Here is a 19,579-nt window from a genome sequence, read left to right on the forward strand (position 1 = left end):
GAAAGAAAAAAACAGAGCTCCCCCTGCCAAGTTCCGCCCTTACTCCTCTTCTTCCTCCTCCATCATACTCCTCCCTTTTGTGTGCTCCTCCTCCTTTGGATAAAAATGAGATATTAATAGTCATATCTTGAAATATTATAAAATCTACCCCATTTTCCACATCATTACTTCTTCTGTACACTACGCACCCACACTTCATGCACGATACCAGGTGTGGTTCTATGAGGGTTACATGGAAAATAAGAAAAAAGAAAAGCTCATCACATACATGTTGGAGGTCCCTGGGTGGCACAGATGGTTTGTGCTTCACTCCTAATCTAAAGGTTAGCAGTTTAGACTCATCCAGCAGTGCTCTGGAAGACAGGTCTGGCAATCTGCTTCTGTACAGATCTCAGCCAACCAATTCCTATGGAGCAGTTCTCCTCTGAAGCACATGGGTCATTATGAGTCAGAAGCAATGAGATTTGGGTTTTGGTCACATGTTGATATTTATTAGCTCAAAACACAATACATATTACTTTTGATGGGGACAGCCTACGTGTCAGTGTTTGTTCATGTTAACAAATGAGTCTAGGTAAACAAGAATATAGATTTGAAAAGATGTCTGTTAATGCCATTCTAAATAAATACTTTTGGTGTGTTGTACCATAAAATACTACCAAGGGAAAAAAAAAAAAATAAGGTGAAAGGTACTTAAGGTATTCTTTGCAACAAATAAACAAAAATTTCAAAGTCAACTGTATATGGCTTTGAAGGAGGTGTCCAGATCTCTTGCATATCACTTTCAAAGCCATACAGAATTAAGGTCCCTGGGTGGTGCTGATGGCCTGCCCTTGATTAATAACCCAAAAGTTGCCTGTTGCAATCCACCCAGCAGTACCAGGGAATCCAGGCCTGGCAAGGGGCTTCCATAAAGATTACAGCAACCCCACTCCGTAGCATACAAAATCTTTCCAAATGAGAGAAACAAACAAGTGCCTCAACAAAACCATACAAAGTTGTTTTTCAGTAGTAACACAATTATTGTCTTTCCTGCCATTATTCCACTTTAAATAGTATTAGCAATTTTAAGATAAGTTCATTTTGGGGGTATTATAATTACCTTATTAATTAATTCGGTAATTATAATACCCCCAAAATGAACTTATCTTAAAATTGCTAACTCTGGTAGCATAGTAACCAGAAGGCTGGCAGTTCAAACCCACCAGCCACTCCTCAGAAGGAAGGCTGGGCAATCGACTTCCATAGTGATAGCGCCTCACCTCGGAAAGGAGAGGTTGCTGTGAGTCAGGTCTGACTCAAGGGCACATAACAACAACATAATTACCGTAAGGATTGGGCCTTCTTTGAAACAGAATGCCTACAACAATTTCACACCTACCCCTACTATTTAGTTCCTCATTGCCACTCTCCAATAGTTATCCTATTGAGTACAAATATTTCTCAAAATCATAGCCAAGTTGCCTAGAAGGTATTCAATTCACTTATTGAGCTCCTACTATATTTAAGGTAATATACTTAGCTCTGGGATAAAAGAAAGAAAGCGTTTTCACTAACTACTGTTTTAATAGAAAATCATCAGGAGAGGAGTCCTGGATCAGTCTTAGTGAACTTAAGTAAGGAAAGGCAAGATTTCTATCCATACAGAATCAAGAACCCTGCTGCTATACTATAACCAGGTCTATTTGTTTTCTAAATTTCTGAAAATTTAAGTTTCTCTAACATTTGGATCTATGCTCAGTATTAATAATTTCTAAAATCCACTGAACCCTTCTCTGTTTCAAGGAATACTTGAGGTTGCATGTCAGCTCCAATTACGATGGAGTCAAATCACTTCCCCTAAGCACCACACCTTACTTTGAAGAACTCGTGTGTAAGCCAAAAGAATCAAGGAACAGCTGGTAGTATGATATAATTTATCTTAAGCAATCTAGCACAAATGGGATCCAAATGGAGAAATTACTTGGATCACTGTAGCAAAAGCAAACACTGCCTGTACAACCCAACAATGAATCTCAGAGATAAACTCTCTCTACTGTTTACACAGTAGCTGGGGTCTATAGAGAGAAACATTGGTGGCATCTGCAAGTAGCACTGGGTGAAACTTTTCAAGTTAAAGTTTATATCGGGTTGATTTTCTTGAAAGTCAAAACAGAAAGGAGGTGATTAGATTTTAGCTAACAGGGTGAAGCTTCCTGATGGTAAAGATAATATTAGAAAGAAAAAAAACTTGAAAGAGAATATGAAAACTATATACCACCTTATTTCTGTCGTTTTATTGCTAATGTGACTAGAAAATGAATGAAAATCAAGAAGGTCCTTTTAGTCCATTATTCCATTTCCTATAATAAAAATTGACAGGGGAAAGAGACAACTCAGTTCAAATTACAGAACCTGTAGAACTGAAAACAATTCTGATAGACTCACAGAATCCTGGGATGGAAGGCCAACTTGTCCAACTCCTTATCAAGTGACAAGCATTTCTTAAAAACATCCCGTGATGGAGTCTCAACCTTCCGTGGCCTCTTCTCCATCTTTAGTCAGCTATGACTATAAAAATGTCCTTCTGATATGCTGAAAAAACACGTTTCTCCCTGGCTCTGTTTCCACCATATGAGTGCACTCAGAATTCTCCAAATATAGGTTCTGCAGGCCAGCCTTTTAGATTTTGCTGAGAGTAATTTATCCTTTCTGTTTCTTTTTGTCTCTATTAACAAAACAGCCTTAGTTCCTTTAGCCGTTCCTCACAGAATCAGTCCAGCCTCTCCTGCCTGAATGAGGTCTGACTTTCAATACCTTTGTTCATTTTAACACCTCTGTCACCTCTAAATAAGTTAGCCCTGAATCTAGTCACACACTCTGACTGCAGCACACACACAATATTTAATAACATCAAGTATGTTCCAGACACTGCTCTAAGTGCTAAGAGAGATACAAAAGTGAATGATGGTGGTTCCCATCAACTAGTTTAAAGTCTAAATGAGGTAACAGATCCTAGAAAATAATTGTTTTATAGGTCAGAATACAACAAGGAAGATCTTGTTCAAAGTGCTATGAAAATATGGATTCAGACAGAAAAAGTGACAATAAACCTGGGCCTTAAAAAAACAGGAGATATTCTAAAACTACAACCTAAAATGAGACCACTACCTGTGTTTTCAAAGAAAAGACCACAACTGGCTAAGTAGTGAGACATTCATTTTAAGTAAGACGTTAAGACTGATCCAACCTTTTTGGAAGACAATTTAGAATAAGTAAAAAGAAGCAGTGGTAAGGTAACAACCTAATTATCTTTAACAACAACAACAACAAAAGTAGAACAATTTAAAAGTATCCTATATACATAAAGAACAAAGAGCAATCTTTAAAAAATGTATTACTGAAAAAATAGAGAAATACAATATACTCTTAAGAGAAAATTCAGAATAAAAAACTCTTTGACACATCATTTCAATTCTATTTAAAAATGCATATTGCACATACATCTGTATGAGTAAGAATTTATATGTAAAATTGTATATAAGAAGTATGTGTCTATACTATTGAATAGACGTATATTGTGAAAGTTAATTCTGTGTGTCACCTTGGCTAGGCTGTGGTTCCCAGTGGCTTGGCCAAACCTAGTCTAGTTGCTGTTACATAATATTATCCAATGTAAGTAATCACTTTGAGTAATGTAATCTGATGTAATGTCATCAGTCAGTTGAAAAGAAGGTTTCCTTAGGGTATGTTCTGCCTCTAGACTATAAATGGATATTTTGCCAGAACTCAAGTTCTCTCTCTCTTCAATCTTTTTGTTGCCTGACTTATGAATTTTTGGGTACAAGCCTGCAGAAGTTTCCAGCCTGCCACCTGCTTTATGGATTTTGGACTTGCTAGACCCCACGTTCCTGTAAGCCAATCCCTTTAAGTAAATATTTATACACATGTACATGCATACATACATACATATCACTGGCTCTGTTTTTCTAAGACCCTCTAAGATTTACGTAGGAAATATAACCTTATAGAAATACATACAGAATAGATGTGCAAACAGCAAATATTCGTCGTGTTTATTTGTATTTGGTGAGATTATGACAGATTTTAATTTCCTTTTTATTCTTCTATACTTTCTACATCTTTATAACGATAAATTTTTAAATTATACACAGAATCTCCTTTCCCTAATATATGTTGTTTTTTATAATTTATTTTATTTTTGTAATTGTTGTTGAGCATATACACAGCAAAACATATACCAATTCAACAGTTTCTACACGTACAATTCAGTGGCACTGATTACATTCTCCCAGTTGTGCAACTTTTCTTGTCCTCTTTTTCTGAGTTGTTGTCCTCCCATTAACATAAACTCACTGCCCCCACTAAGGTGCCTATCGAAACTTTTGAGTTGCTGTTGTCAGTTTGATGTCACAAAGACAACTCTTAAAAGAGCAGAAAAAAAGAAAACCAAACTCACTACCATGGAGTTGATTCTGACTCATAGCGACCTCTCCTTGGGTTTCTGAGGCTGTATCTCTACGGAAGTAGATTGCCCAACCTTCCTTCCAAGAAGTGACTGGTGGGTTTGAACTTCCAGCCTTCAGTTAGCAGTTAAATGCATATTATTTTTAAAGAAGAAATGGGACTTGAGTGAACAGATAAATAGTGTTAAGCTGGAGAAGGGAATTCTAATCAATGGGAAAATGAGCATAAAAGTGCAGGGTATATGAGGGGAATGCTAAGCAGGATCAGATGAATTAATTTCAACATTATTATTTAAAGTTCATTTAGAATAGTTGTATCTCTTTCATGGATTTCTTTCAAGGATTTTTAAGAATGACCTTTCTAATCAAAAGAAGATGGATAACAGTATTAATTAAAACAGAGTCAAGATTTCCATCTTTATGGGATATCTCAAAGTGAAGCAATTTTGTTAGAGGTGAAAAATGTCTGGGAAAAAGTTCAATGCCTTTAGAGTCCACAATAGGATGCTGTAAAGATCAATGTCACCACCAGGAAATAAACACATTTGCATTATTACAATAAGATACCTCATTGGTTTCTTTGAGAATCCATTTCTTATACTTATTCACGTGTTCATTTGACAAATATTTCCTGACCACCTGGGAACAAGCACTGTGCTTGGCATTAGGGATATAGCCAGCAACAAGGCTCAGGAGTCCTGTTCTCATGGTGCTCACTTTCTTTTCATAAGGTTCCTTCTCCATCACACAATTACTCCTATTTTGTCACACCATTGTTATGCTCAAAGAACTACAAATAATATCCAGCTTTTCACAAATCAGAACAAAGGATTGGGAAAGGGCAAAGAAGGTCTATGTTCCATTTGGCAAGTCATTTACCATAGCCTAGTTTCTGTTACCTTATCCATAAAACAGGGATAGGGGATAGGCATATGTTCCCTGATTTCCTCGATGGGTTGCTATACGATCATGAAGTTCTTTAAACTATAAAGTACTAACCCATCCTTTGCTCACAATATTCTGCTCAGGTAAGACCCATGATAGTGGGTTGAATAGTGTTCCTCAAAATTCATGTCCACCTATAACCTCAGAACTTGAACTTAATGGGACATAGGGTCTTTGCAGAGTAATGAAGGTATGGATAGAAATGAGATCATACTAGATTAGCCAATGGGAGTATCTTAGAAGAAAAATATGCACAATGAGACACAGGGAAGGTGACCATGGAAAGATGGATGCAAAAACTGGAGTGATACAGCTGCTAGGTAAGAAACACCAAGGACTGCCAGGAGTCACCGTAAACCAGAATAGGCAAGGGAATAGTCTTCCAAAAACCTTCAGAGGGAGCGTGGCCCTACCAAGACATTTGTGTTGAACTTGTAGTCTTCAAAAATGAAGAAGAATGAATTCTTGTTGTTTTAAGGAATAGAGTTTGCTGTCATTTGTTATGGCAGTCCTAGAAAACTAGTATACCCATTATCCTTCATTATCCTTATTTTTCTACCCAAACAGCGTCCCCATTCCAACCTAGCTTATGTTAGTTGCCCTCAACCTAAATGGCTAATTCATGCTTTCTTCCAATTCGGATTCAGATCCTACTATCCATTGAAAGCCCCTTTCCTCCAAGAAACATTCCCAAACACCCCCAAGAAGGGAAAAAGATACAAACTTCCAGTATGCTGTAATACTATCCTCCAAACCAGGCTCTCCCTGACGACACAAAGCAGAATATAATAGTTTTTGTTGTTTACTTGTTTTATTTTTCTCGTATGTTAATATACTCTCTAATTTGTACAAACATCAACCCTATCATCAAGTATGTTATTCAAGGGGAAAGAAATTTTGGTTGTTGTTTGTATTGCAAGGTAAGGGTATTGAGAAGGAAATTGTTTTAAACTCTGCTTCCTTAAAAAAAGTAATTTGAGCTTGGAAATTTAAAAAACTGTGCACTTGGAAATGTGGGGTGGGGGAAGCATCTCAAATTGGAAGTCACTTAAATGATAATCACTGTAATTACAGGGAGGCAACCAGTGACTTTTAAGTAATTAAATGGATCAGGACTGCATTTTAAACACAGCTTCGCAGTACAGTGGAGATGACTTAAAACCCAGTGACAATTTCTATACATTTTATCAAATTGAATCTTAAGTGTTTACCCTACATCATACCCCCTTTAACATGTCTTGTTGTTATTGTTGTTGTTATGTGCCGTCGAGTCGGACCGACTCATAGTGACCCCTCCTTGGGTTTCTGAGGCAGTATCACTTCGGAAGTAGATTGACCCATCTTCATTCCGAGGAGTGGCTGGTGGGTTTGAACCGCCAGCCTTCTAGTTAGCAGTCAAGTGCCTTAGGCACTACAGTATGAAATCAAGCCCAGCCTGGATTCAGCCTCCTCCAAGACAGCTCCCAAATCCCCAAGTCAAGAATAATTTTTACTTCCCTCATACTTTTGTCACACCCTGCATAGCCTTATGATAGTCTATAAAACTTGTGTTATAATAATTTACAGTTCATAATATGTTATTTCAAAAATCATTTCCTTTGACCCTTACAAGTATCCTTACAAGGCAGGAAGACTTTTACAGACAGGAAGAAACTGAGGGCCAGGAAGTTGAAGTGACTGGTAAATGGAAGAGCTGGAGCCCAGGTCTCCAGACTGCATCCAGTGCTCTGGCCATTCTATTATGATGATTTTTATAAAGACTATGATTTAGAACATACTCCTGATTTCTATTTTCCATGGTGTTTTCTTCACATGGAAATCTCAAGATATATTTGCTGAATTAAATTAAAAATTGGAAGTTGGACAAATTGAAACCTTGGAGGTAAAGGAGGTTTTAACATTTAATGGTGCCATATATACTTCATTAATTAATTAACATTCACATTATATTTACAGTCTGCTAAGCAAGCAGGATGCATCACAAGGTGACTTTATTTTAGAGCCACTCCTTGTATTACCTGTGAGCAGATGTGGTTAGAGGCCAATAAATGTCCTTCTGTGCAGACAGACAATCAATGGACAAGAAAGCCAATATTCTCAGTTCTACAGCCGTAAGGGGCTGAATTCTGCCACATGGTATGTTGCAAAGACCACAGGCTCAGGTCAGATAGACTGGGATTCAAATCCAGACTCTTCTGTATCTCTGACGCTAGGCAAATTACTTAATTTCTCAAGTCTCAGTTTGTTTATTTTTTTAATCATGAAAAATAGGATGCTCACAACTGTCACTCAGAATTATTCTGAGAAATAACTAAAAGAACATAAATTAGTACAAGGTTTGTACTAAGTATGGTTCCCTTCTGTGGTAGGTAGAATTCCAAGACAGTCCTAAGATTTCCAACTCCTGATGCATACACTCTGAATAATCCACTCTGGAATGATGGCATCGAGGCTCCTTGGCTTAGATTACATTATACAAGACTCACTCTTAGCAGACTGTTAGAGAGAGATTATCCTGTTGGTCTTGAAGAAGCAAACTGCCATGCTATGAACTGCCCTATGGAGCCAGCCCCATGAGAAGCATCTGAAGGCAGTCTCTAGGAGCCAAAAGTAACCCAGTCTACAGCCAGCAAGAAAATGGGTCTCAGTCCTACAACTACAAGGAAATGAATTTCGCCAACAATGTGGACAGACTTGTAAGAGGATGTTGAGCTCCACATGGAGTACTGCAGTATAGCCAACATACTTATTGCAGTCTTGTGGCACACTGAGTAGAGGCTGCAGCTAGGCTATGTTCAGACTCTATGTTCAGACCCCAAGAAACCTTGAAGTAATAAACATGTTGTCTTAAGCTGTTAAATTTGTGGTAGGTTGTTCTGCAACCTGAGAAAATGAACATACTTTCCCTAAGTGAAACCAAAGGAGTCCAGATACTGCAGTGACAAAGGGCTTGGCTGCTAACTGAAAGGGCAGAAATTTGAACCCACCAGCTGCTCTGCAGGAGAAAGATGTGGCAATCTGCTTCTGTAGAGATTTACAGGGTCACTGTGAGTCAGAAACAACTTAAGAGCAATGGGTTTGGTTGGGTGTTTTGGGGTGGTCTGTATGACTGTTGTGTTTCCTAAGGAAGTTGCATCATTTTAGCAATGCTTTGATCACCCACACAGTTTTCAGGAATGACAAATAATCAATCTGAGAATCTGGCTGTCCTCAATCCCCTGATATGTTCCACTCAGTGCATTCCTAGGAAGGGCAGGATCCATTATTCTTAGTTATTTTCCAGGGCAATCTGGGGACTCCACCAGTCATTGTGGTGAGAACACAGAGTATTGAAACTAAAAGTGATCCTCAGAGATACTTAGGAGTAATCTTGTCTTGTATCCTCATTTCATAGATGGAAACAATAAGTCCCAATAAGTATTTTCTTTAACATCTCACGTATAGTCAATTGAAAGAGCACAGCCATGTATTATGTAGTCTAAAGCTTATACAATTTGAAAGAACTATCTTTAAGAAAAATGCAAAATTACAAATTATGTATAAATTAATTATTTACAATAAGAAAAGAAAAACCAGAACAAGTTGCACTTTTAAAAAAAATGTTAAATACCATAACATCAAATCATCTAGAAAAAAATAACATAATACTTTTATTAATTACCTGCCTGACACAGCTTTAATACTTTTTCTCTGTAATTTTTGTCTGAATACAGTTTCATTGTTTCTCCATATAACAGCAATTTTGCCATAGTTTCTATAGAAAAAAATAGAAAGATAAATTAATCTTGCCTCTAATTTACTGATCCACTTGCTTTTAATTAGTAAAAGTTAAGAAATGTTTGATTAATTTCAACACTCATTGTTAATGTCATGTAAATATTAAGTGGCAATTTGATTTAAAAAACAAAACAAACAACAACAAAAACACCTCAATACCTATCACATATGAGCTGTAAAAGTTGGAAGAATTTTTCACACATTAAGTTTCTGTACAGTTCTCCTCATGGGACATGTTCATATCACATTACAGTCTCTGGCCCGGCATCTTTGTGCCATGACCCCCATTGAGTCCGCACACTGAGCAACCGGAATATTCTTGTTCATTCTCACATCAAGAAGGCTGGCAATGAAATACTCCTAAGTGACTGTAAACCTAATGATACCTTAAACCCACCCACTGCCATCAAGTCTATTCTTACTCATAGCAACTCTACAGGACAGAGTAGAACTGTCCCATAGGGTTTACCAGGCTGCAAATCTTTATGAAAGCAGACTGTCACATATTTCTCCCACAGAGCAGCTGGCAGGCTCAAACTGCCAATCTTTTGAGCCTTTTAAAGCACCCAAATGCTTTAACCATTATGCCACCAGAGCTGCTTAATGAATCTCTACTCAACCCAAACTAAATGTATCCCCAACCCTACTTTCTTTTAGCCAGATCCCAAAAATGGCAGTGGCCACTCTACCACCCTTCATGAGGGGAAGAGTGGTAGAAGAGGTGGCTGAGTGGAAAATGTCAACAATCTTAAACTGTTGTTAAAATATCCTACTTTTACAAATTTACAAATATTCATATGTATGCGTGCGTGTGTGTATGTATGTGCTAGAGATGAAAGGAGGCAAGGGCTCTGTGATTCAGTGTTAATGTTGAGTTGATTTTGAGTTCTTAGTAGTCCTCTTCTACTTAGTAGTTCTGTTTTCCAGCCTACAGGAATAGAGAATGGATTGTGGAGTTGATTTTAGGTACAATAAGGAACTATCACTGCTATCCAAATACCAGTTTGACTCAGAAGTGATTTAAAAGTCCATCTAAAGGTGTGTTTTTTGTTTGATTTTTTCAACCCAGACCACAGTATGCTATTAAAACCCCATGATCAGGATATCAAAACTAGGAGGATAAATTTACTCACAATGGCTACTCTTTCCATTTAGTGAGAGCAGTATTCTTTCATCCAACTGCTTTTCAGATCCATGAACAAGTTTCCCAGTGGTTATGTCTTAGCCACTGAACATCTCAAAGAGCACTGGAGAAAATATTAGGACAGGATCTAGGGCCCATTCTCACATTCTTTGGACAAGTCCAATCCCCCTGTTGACCTTAGTTTCCTTATTTGTGTAATAAGGAATTGGATAGTTGCTCATTTCATGATCTATGAAATATAAAAAGCCCTGCTTTTATCTTTAGACCACAAATTCAAAGCTTCAGAAGAGAAAATCCAAGGCTGTGAGGTTGGTAGAATATTCTGGATTTATCTTAGATTTCTTTCTCATTTAGAGAAATACTAGTTTGCTTGTTTGTTTGTTTTCTAAAAACCTAGATTTCTTTAAATACTAAATGATGAGTCAATTTTTAATCATTATTAGAGAAAAAACAGTGAGAATGTCAATGAATGTCAATCCTGAAGTTGAAAGCCACTTACAAGAGAGAGGAGATCTTAGCAAATGTCTCTGTCATAACCCTCAGGTTCAGTGATTGCTCCACTTGTACATTTCAGGCCGTTGATTCTCCATTGTGGCCATGTGGTCTGACAGATGAAGTACTGGAGACTCCAGTTCTGGTCCTAGAACAGCATTGCCCAGCCAGGGGATTGTGTCGGTCTCCTCTCTCTTCCTGGCATTACTTTCCTCATCTCTAGGGAAGGGAAGCTGATCTAGTTTCTCCCTCAGATCTTTCCATCTCAGAAATTCTGTTTTCTAAAAGGCAAGTTACTCTGCAAAAATGCAATGAGTTATTTTGCTGATGAAGTATAAAAAAATCTCTTTCTATCAAATTGATTCAGGCTTGTAGCAATCCTACAGGACAGGGTAGAAATGCCCCCATAGGGTTTCCAAGGCTGTAAGACTTATAAAAGCAGACTGCCTCATCTTTCTCTCATGGAAAGGCTAGTGGGTTCAAACCACTGACATTTGGTTAGCAGTGGAGTGTTTAATTACTGTAGGGCCAGTTCTCCTTTCTGATGAAGTATACCAAGCCTTAGTCAAAATAATCATTCCTTCTCCTGGTTGTGTTTTGGCTCTGGTGATACAATCTGCTTCTACTGTTTTCCCTCTGCAGGGTAATTTTCAATGTGTTATCATGCTAAGCCTCCTAATCACGTTTTCAGTAGGACAGATGATAAATAACATTCATTTCACCAGGTTTTATAATTCCCTGGCATGGTTTTAAAGAATATTTTGAGCTTTTTAAAAGCAATGCAATTTAAAGAATGCAACACACTACAACTAATGCATCTACTTCTCCTTTAGCCTGATGAGTTAAAAAGTATCATATGTCTAACTTTTACTTCTTTAACATCAAATATATGTGTCAAATCAATTCAATTCTACTTCTGTTCTCACACTAGCCACATGTGCAGCACTTCCTTCTCTGGCCCTAACCACCCAGATCTAGTTCAGAGTTCATAAGTTAAAGGACACAGTCTTCCAGACTGTCATGTCAGCCCAAGACCTCAGACATTAGCAACAAGCTTGGGAGTCCCCATGACACCTCACTACTAACCTGCTGGCTACCAATTTTGGGGGTTCCTTCTAGCCCTTCAAGATGCCAGCTGTAAATTCAGGTGTCCCCAGCCTCCTCACTTCTGACCCACTGCCTCCCACTACTCCCTCAGGATTGATGAAATGATTCTGTAGAAAGACACACAGAACTCACAGAAAGTACTATTCTTACAATTACAGTTTTATTACAGGAAAAGGATATGAATGAAGAGACACATAGCGCAATATCAGGAAGAGTTCCCATTGCAAAGTTTCCATGTCCCACAAAGTTTCCTGTTACTCATCCACACACATACATTGATGTCTTTCACCAACCAGGAAACCCATGGAGCACAGGGAAGTACCAAAAAACTAAAAACTAAACTCACTGCTTTCAAGTTGATTAGACTCATAGTGACCCCCACTGAGTTTACAAGGTGGCAAATCATTACAGAATCAGATTGTTTCATTTTCTTCCATGGAGCACCTGGTAGGTTTGAACCACCAACCTTTTGGTTAGCAGCCAAATGCCTTAACTACTACATTGGGAGCCTCATTATGTAAATATGACTCACTGGATCATGGCCTCCCCCAGGTCAGCTGATATCTCAGCTTTGACCATTGGGTTGTGTGTTAGACTGGGTTCTCCAGAGAAACAAAAAACAGTAAAGCTTATATATATGTATATATATAGAGAGAAATTTATCTTACGAAAATGGCTCACACACTTATAGAAGCTGGCAAGTCCAAAGTTCCTGGATCAAACATCAAGCTGGAGGCTTTTCCTGGCTCTTGCAACTGCAGGAGGAGCTCAAGGCTGGCAGGCAGTACACTGGCTGTTAACTCCAATGAATGATGAATCCAAGATCTCCAGGCCGAATGGTGGACTGTTCACTCACAGACAGTTGCAGGCAGCACAACAGAATCCCAATCCACAGAAGAATGTCTCTCTTCCCAGGATATCCTTGGATATACTGGAAGCAAGCCACACCCCTAGGGAAACTCCCTTTCAACAGATTGGCCACTCAGAACATAGTCATCTGATCCCATCATGGGAAACAACCACACCACAACAGCTCAAACCACACAGAATTGTGGTTCAGCCAAGTTGACACACAGCTCCAACTATCACAGGTGGTCTTTCACACCTGCCCAGCCCACACCTGAGGTGTGGCCTTATCAAACCCATTTAATTAAAGCTCTATGATTTTAGAGATTATCTCTCAGGAACCAAAGACAAAGACCAAATTTGTTGGGTAAAGTTAATTTTAAATCCCACACCTAAGTAGCATCAAACTTTTCATCTCACTCTTACTGAACAGCTGCTTCATGAAAGGCCTGCTGCTAGGGTTCTGAGGGGAAAAAAAAAAAAAAACACAACTCCAGGATAAATAGTCATAGACTGTTAAGAAGCTCATTCTCATTCTAGATTGTGACCCCTTTAAACTGATAGATCTTAAAAGCCTTCTGGGCCCACAGTGATATAGTCTGTTGTAGTGAGGTACCAGAGAGAGGTATTCACTTTCTTTTGTGCCTAGATTTGTGTCCTGGGATATAATGTACGAAGAGTCTGAATTTTTTGCTGTGCTGTATATCAGTGTTCCTCAAACATTCATAAACATCAGAATCACATGGTGGGGTTCTTATAACAGAAATTACTGGGCATTACCCTCTACTTTCTGACTCAGAAGGTTTAGAGTAGGGCCAAGAGTTAGTATTTCTAACAAGGTGATGCTGATGCTGCTATTCTGGGGCCCATACCCAGAGAACATCTGCTGTAAAGGAATGAGCATGAATACATCTAATTAGTCTGGGGTGAGGCCCTGATTTTTGTTTGTTTGTTTGTTTATGTTTATATACAACTTTTTATTGTGATTTGGGTGAAAGTTTAAAAAGCAAATTGGTTTTCCATTCAACAATCTATACATATTTAGATTCATGACACTGATTGCAATGTCCACAATATAACAACACTCATCCATTTCCATCTGTACTTCTTTCCTATCCCTTCCTGCCTTCTAAGCTTTATCCCTGGGCAAATGCAGCCCTTTTGATCTCACATGGCTGGTTGTTTTAAGGATTGCATACCTCCTTAGTATTAGTGTTCACCTTATAGGCCTATCTATTGTTTGTCTGAAAGTTGAGCCACAGGGGTGAGTTCAGTTCCAGGTTTGAAGGGTATCTACAGGTAACAGTCCCGGGGATTCTACCAGTCTCTATCAGACCAGTAAACCAAGTCTTTTTTTTATGAGTGTGAGTTGGTTCCACATTTTTCTCCCACTCTATCCAGGACTTCCTATTGTGATCCCTTTCAGAGCAGTCAACAGTGATAGCTGGGCATCATCTTGTTCTTCTGGTCTCAGAGTTATGGAAACAGATGTTCATTTGGTCCACTAGTCCCTTGGACTTTTTCCATGCCATCTTTGATTTTCTTCAATCTTCTTTGCTTCGGACAGGGAAAGACCAAAGTTGCATCTTAGATGGCTGCTCACAAGCTTTGAAGACACTAGTAGCTACTTACAAAAGTAGGATGTAGCACATTATCTTTTGTTAAAAGCTCCCTAGGAGTTTCTAGTATTCAGTCATGGTGGATGTTCTGGTTACCTAGTGCTGCTCTGACAGGAATATACCACAAATAGGATGGCCTTAACAAACAGCAGTTTATTCTCTTACAATTTGGAGCTTTAAGCCCAAGTTCAAAGTGCTAGGCTCTAGGTGCTGGGTGAAAGCCCTTCAAACTTGGGGTCCAGCTCTGACTCCTGCTCCCAGCCCACTGCAGCTAGAGGTGTTTCTTCACTGAGACAGCTGCTGGCTGCTGAGGCTGAGAAGCCCAAGGTTGACAAGTAAAAAGGCACAGTCCCGATGTTACCAAACCATACAGCAGTCCATTGTAAGTCCCAAGGTCAGCAAAGCATAGAAGGCTGCTGAGCGACGACATGGCTACATGCAGGGTCCAAAAGTGCCAAAAGCTAGAGACCATGCCCAAAGCTGCTTCATATATATGGGAAGCAGACCACATACCCAAAGCAGCTACTCAGCTGCTTGTGGTAGATCTCACCATGGAGTTGATTTTCAGTCTCATCATAGGGAATAACTACCACCAGCTGCCCAGCCACTCAACCAGGCCTAGCCAAATTGACACAAAAACATAACCACCACAGGGGAGACCCACTAGATTAGATGGTACTTTGCCAAAATAACTGCACTTACAAAATAGTTCTAAATTTTATCTGTTTCTGTGTTGTTGTTGTTATTGTTAGATGCTGCCAAGTCAGGTCCGACTCATAGCAACCCCATGTACAGCAGAACAAAACACCGCCCTGTCCCACGCCAGCTCCACGATCCTTGCTATACTTGAGCCCATCACCACAGCCACTGTGTCAACTCATCTTGTTCTTCCCCTCTTTTCTCGACCCTCCACCTTACCAGGCATGACATCCTTCTTCAGGGAATGGTCCCTTCTGATAACATGACCAAAGTAGGTGAGACAAAATCTGGGCATTCTCACTTCCAAGGAGCATTTCAGCGGCCCTTCCTCCAGGACAGATCTGTTAGTTCTTTTAGCAGTCCATGGTACCCTCAGAGTTCTGCACCAACACCACAACTCAAAAGCATCAATTTTTCTTCGGTCTTCCTTATTCATTGTCCAGCTCTCACATGCATATGAGGTGACTGAAAATATCATGGCTTGTGTCAGGTGTACCTTAGTCCTCAAGGAGATATCTTTGCTCTTCAGCACTTGAAAGAGGTCTTTTACAGCCAACTTGTCCAGTGCTATACATCATCTGAAGTCCTAACTGCTGCTTCCATTGGCGTCAATTGTAGAATCAAGCAATGTGAAGTCTTTGACAACTTCAATCATTTCTCCATTTATCATGATGCTGCTTATAGGTCCAGTTGTGAGGATTTTTGTTTTCTTTATATTGAGATGTAATCCATACTGCAGACTGTATTCTTCAATCTTCTTCAGTAAGTGCTTCAAGTCATCCTCACTTTCAGCAAGCAAAGCTGTGTCATCAGCATGTCACAGGTTGTTAATGATTCTTCCTCCAATCTTGATGCCACATTCTTCTTCATATAGTCCAGCTTCTTAGGATTATTTGTTCAGCATATAGATTGAATAAATCTGGGGAAAGCATACAACCCTGACACACTCCCTTCTTGATTTTAAACCATTCACTGTCCCTCTGTTCTGTTCGAACGACAGCCTCCTGGTCAATATACAGGTTCCTCATGAGTACAATTAAGTGTTCTGGAATTCCCATTCTTCTCAATGTTATCCACAATTTGTTATAATCCACACATCAAATGTCTTTGCATAGTCAATAAAATACAAGTAAACATCTTTCTGGTATTCTTTGCCTTGAGCCAAGATCCATCTGACATCAGCAATGTTTCTGTGTAGCCTGCCTAATTAATGATTTCTTGCCCTGTAGGTTTAAATCCCTAGGTAAAATTATACTTAGGATGACATTTCACAGAAAAGAGTAAAAGGTAGCCCACACATTTTTTTCATCACTGACTAAAATGCTCGGTGCCATCTTTCCTAACATAGTACTGGGTACTGGAAAACATAAACATAGGAACTCACTTCAAACTGTAATAGTGCTGATGGATACAAAAGTATAAAATATCAACTCAATAACTCAGTCAATAAACATCTCTTGAGTACATACTCTATGCTGTGCCAAGGAGCTTGGTCTTTACTATTTCAATGTTAGAGGCTGTGGAGGTTTTTAAGGATGAGAGTGATACAATCTGAATTGCATCTGAGTACTATCCATGATTCATTAGAAAGTCCCTCAGAGCCAGAAATCCTGGGAGAAAGGGTCAGGGTGAAGTCAGCAGAGAGAAGGATGAACCGCTGAGAAAAGGGGGAGGACACAGAAGTTATTAAGGAGGCTGGTGACTAGAGGAAGAGCCTGATAGAGCTGCAATGAAACACTGACAATGCTAGTCTTGAGATCTTTGGGAAAGAAGAAATACCATCATCGTTAATGATGTCCATGAAATAGAAAGAAATAACAAAAAAGAAATACACTACTTGAGTACACATTATGTTGGGTAGTATTATCCTTTAGCCATTGTTTTAAGGAGAATCCAGTGGAACTTGTATGAAAAGTGAGTGAATTCTTTGCTAGTAACACCCAGTTCCAAATCCTTTTTTTTTTCCCCACTTCCCCATTATGGAAACATTGAATAATCTCTCCTACTTACAATCTCAGGAGCTCTGGTAGCGTAGTGCCTAAGGCACTTGACTGCTAACCAGAAGGCTGGTGGTTCAAATCCACCAGCCACTCCTTGGAAGAAAGGTTGGGCAATCTAATTCCATAGTAATACTACCTCGGAAACCCAAGGGTCACTATGAGTCGGGTCCGACTCGACAGCACATAACAACAACGATTTACAATCTCCAGCTTCCTTGGGCTTCAGGAATTGCCTCTTACCTTCTGACCACTCCCTTGCACATCTCCATTTCCTACTTCCCCTTTCCTTTTTTGCATTGTTAATTTTTTACTTATAATTTCTAAAGTAGCAGAATCACAATTTACAAAAATTTAGAAAACAAAAATTATCCATAATCTCATTATCTTCACAAAACCACTATTATCATTTTGCGTTTTTTTTTTTTTTAAAAAAAAAAACTTGTGATTTGTTAAAAATGTACACAGCAACTTAGTTTTCCATTCAACAATTCATACATATTTTGTTTTGTGGCATTGCTTGTAATCCCCATGATGTAACAACATTCTTCCTACTTCCTCCCTGTTTCCCATTTCCATTCGTACTACTCTCTTATCTCTTCCTGCCTTATGAACTTTGTCTCTGGGCAAATGCTACTCTTTTGATTTCACAAGATTGATTGTTCTAAAGAGTGTATACCCCCTGGTGTTCTTATTCACCTTATAGGCCTATTGTTTGACTGAAAGTTGAGCCACAGGGGTGAATTTGGTTATAGGCTTGAAGATGCCTAAGATTGAATAAAGTAGGTGAGACAAAATTGTCTCAGGAGTTCCACCACTCTCTATCTGAGCAGTAAGCCTGGTCTTTTTTATGATTTTCAGTTTTGTTCCACAATTTTTCTCCCACTCTATTCCAGGACTTCCTGTTGTGATCTCTTTCAGACTGGTCAGTAGTGGTAGCTGGGCACCATCTAGTTTTGATCTCTGGGTTATGGAAGCTGAGGTTTCTGTGGTCCATTAGGCTTCTGGACTAATTGTTTCCATTCACCTTTGATTTTCTTCACTCTTCTTTGCTCTGGACCAATACTGGGAGAGATTAATAGTTCCACCTTAGTTGTGAGTATGAATGGTGACTCACAATTAAGACCCTAGTCACTACTTACCAAGGTAGGATGTATAACATTTTCTTCAGGAACTACTTGTCCCAATTGATCTGGATGTTCCCCAAGACTATGGTCCTGAACCCCCAGGTCCAGTGACTCATTTCCTCAAGGTGTTTGCTTATGGCTAACCATTTTCTATAGCTTTTCACCTGTATGTTTTAATGGGAGCTCTGGTGGAGTAGTGCCTGAGGCATTTGAATGCTAACCAGAAGGCTGGCAGTTCAAACTCCACCAGCCACTCCTTGGAAGGAAGATCAGGCAATCTACTTCCATAGCGATATTGCCTCAAAAACCAAGGAGGGGTTACTATGAGTCAAATGGACTCAATGCCAGTGAGTTTTATGATCTAATATATTCATGGATGTATTTAAACCACATATAAATATTTATGTAGAAATGTCTTCTGTCTAAACATATTTAGTCCAGCTTCTTGGATTATTTGGATGGTGAGCAAATGATCCAAGAAGATGGTCTATATGAAGAACGCCACATCAGGATTGGAGGAAGACTCATTAATAACCTGCGATATGCAGATGACACAAACTTGCTTGCTAAAAGTGAGGATGATCTGAAGCACTTACTGATGAAGATTAAAGACTACAATCTGCACTGGATTACACCACAACATAAAGAAAACAAAATCCTCACAACTAGACCAATAAGCAGCATCATAATAAACAGAGAAAAGATTGAAGTTGTCAAAGATTTCATGTTACTTGGATCCACAATCAACACTCATGGGAGCCCAACCTTCCTTCCGAGGAGTGGCTGGTGGGTTTGAACTGCCAGCCTTCTGGTTAACAGTGAAATGCCTTAAGCACTACACCACCAGAGCTCCCACTCATGGAAGTAGCAGGCAAGAAATCAGATGCTGTATTCCACTGTGCAAATCTGCTGCCAAACACTGCTTTAAAGTGCTGAAAAACAAAGATGCCTCTTTGAAGACTAAGGTACAACTAACCCAAGCCATGGTATTTTCAATAGCCTCATATGCGTAAGAAAGCTGGACAATGGATAAAGAACACTGAAGAAGAGTTGATGCTTTTGAGTTGTGGTGTTGGCAAAGAATACTGAAAGTACCATGAGCTCCCAGAAGAATAAACAAATCTGTCTTGGAAAAAGTACAGCTGGAATGCTCCTTGGAAGCAAGAATGGCCAGACTTCATCTCCCCTACTTTGGTCATGTTGTCAGAAGGGGCCATTCCCTGGAGAAACATATTATGCTTGGTAAAGTGGAGGTCAGCAAAAAAGGGAAAGGCCCTCAACAAGATGGACTGACACAGTGGCTGCAACGATGGGCTCAGTTATAGCAGGGAATGTGAGGCTGGCACAGGACTAGGCAGTG

The sequence above is a fragment of the Orycteropus afer genome, unplaced genomic scaffold (genome assembly GCF_000298275.1).
Source record: "Orycteropus afer afer isolate SDZICR_OR568_19922 unplaced genomic scaffold, OryAfe1.0 scaffold00198, whole genome shotgun sequence".
Taxonomy (NCBI): domain Eukaryota; kingdom Metazoa; phylum Chordata; class Mammalia; order Tubulidentata; family Orycteropodidae; genus Orycteropus; species Orycteropus afer.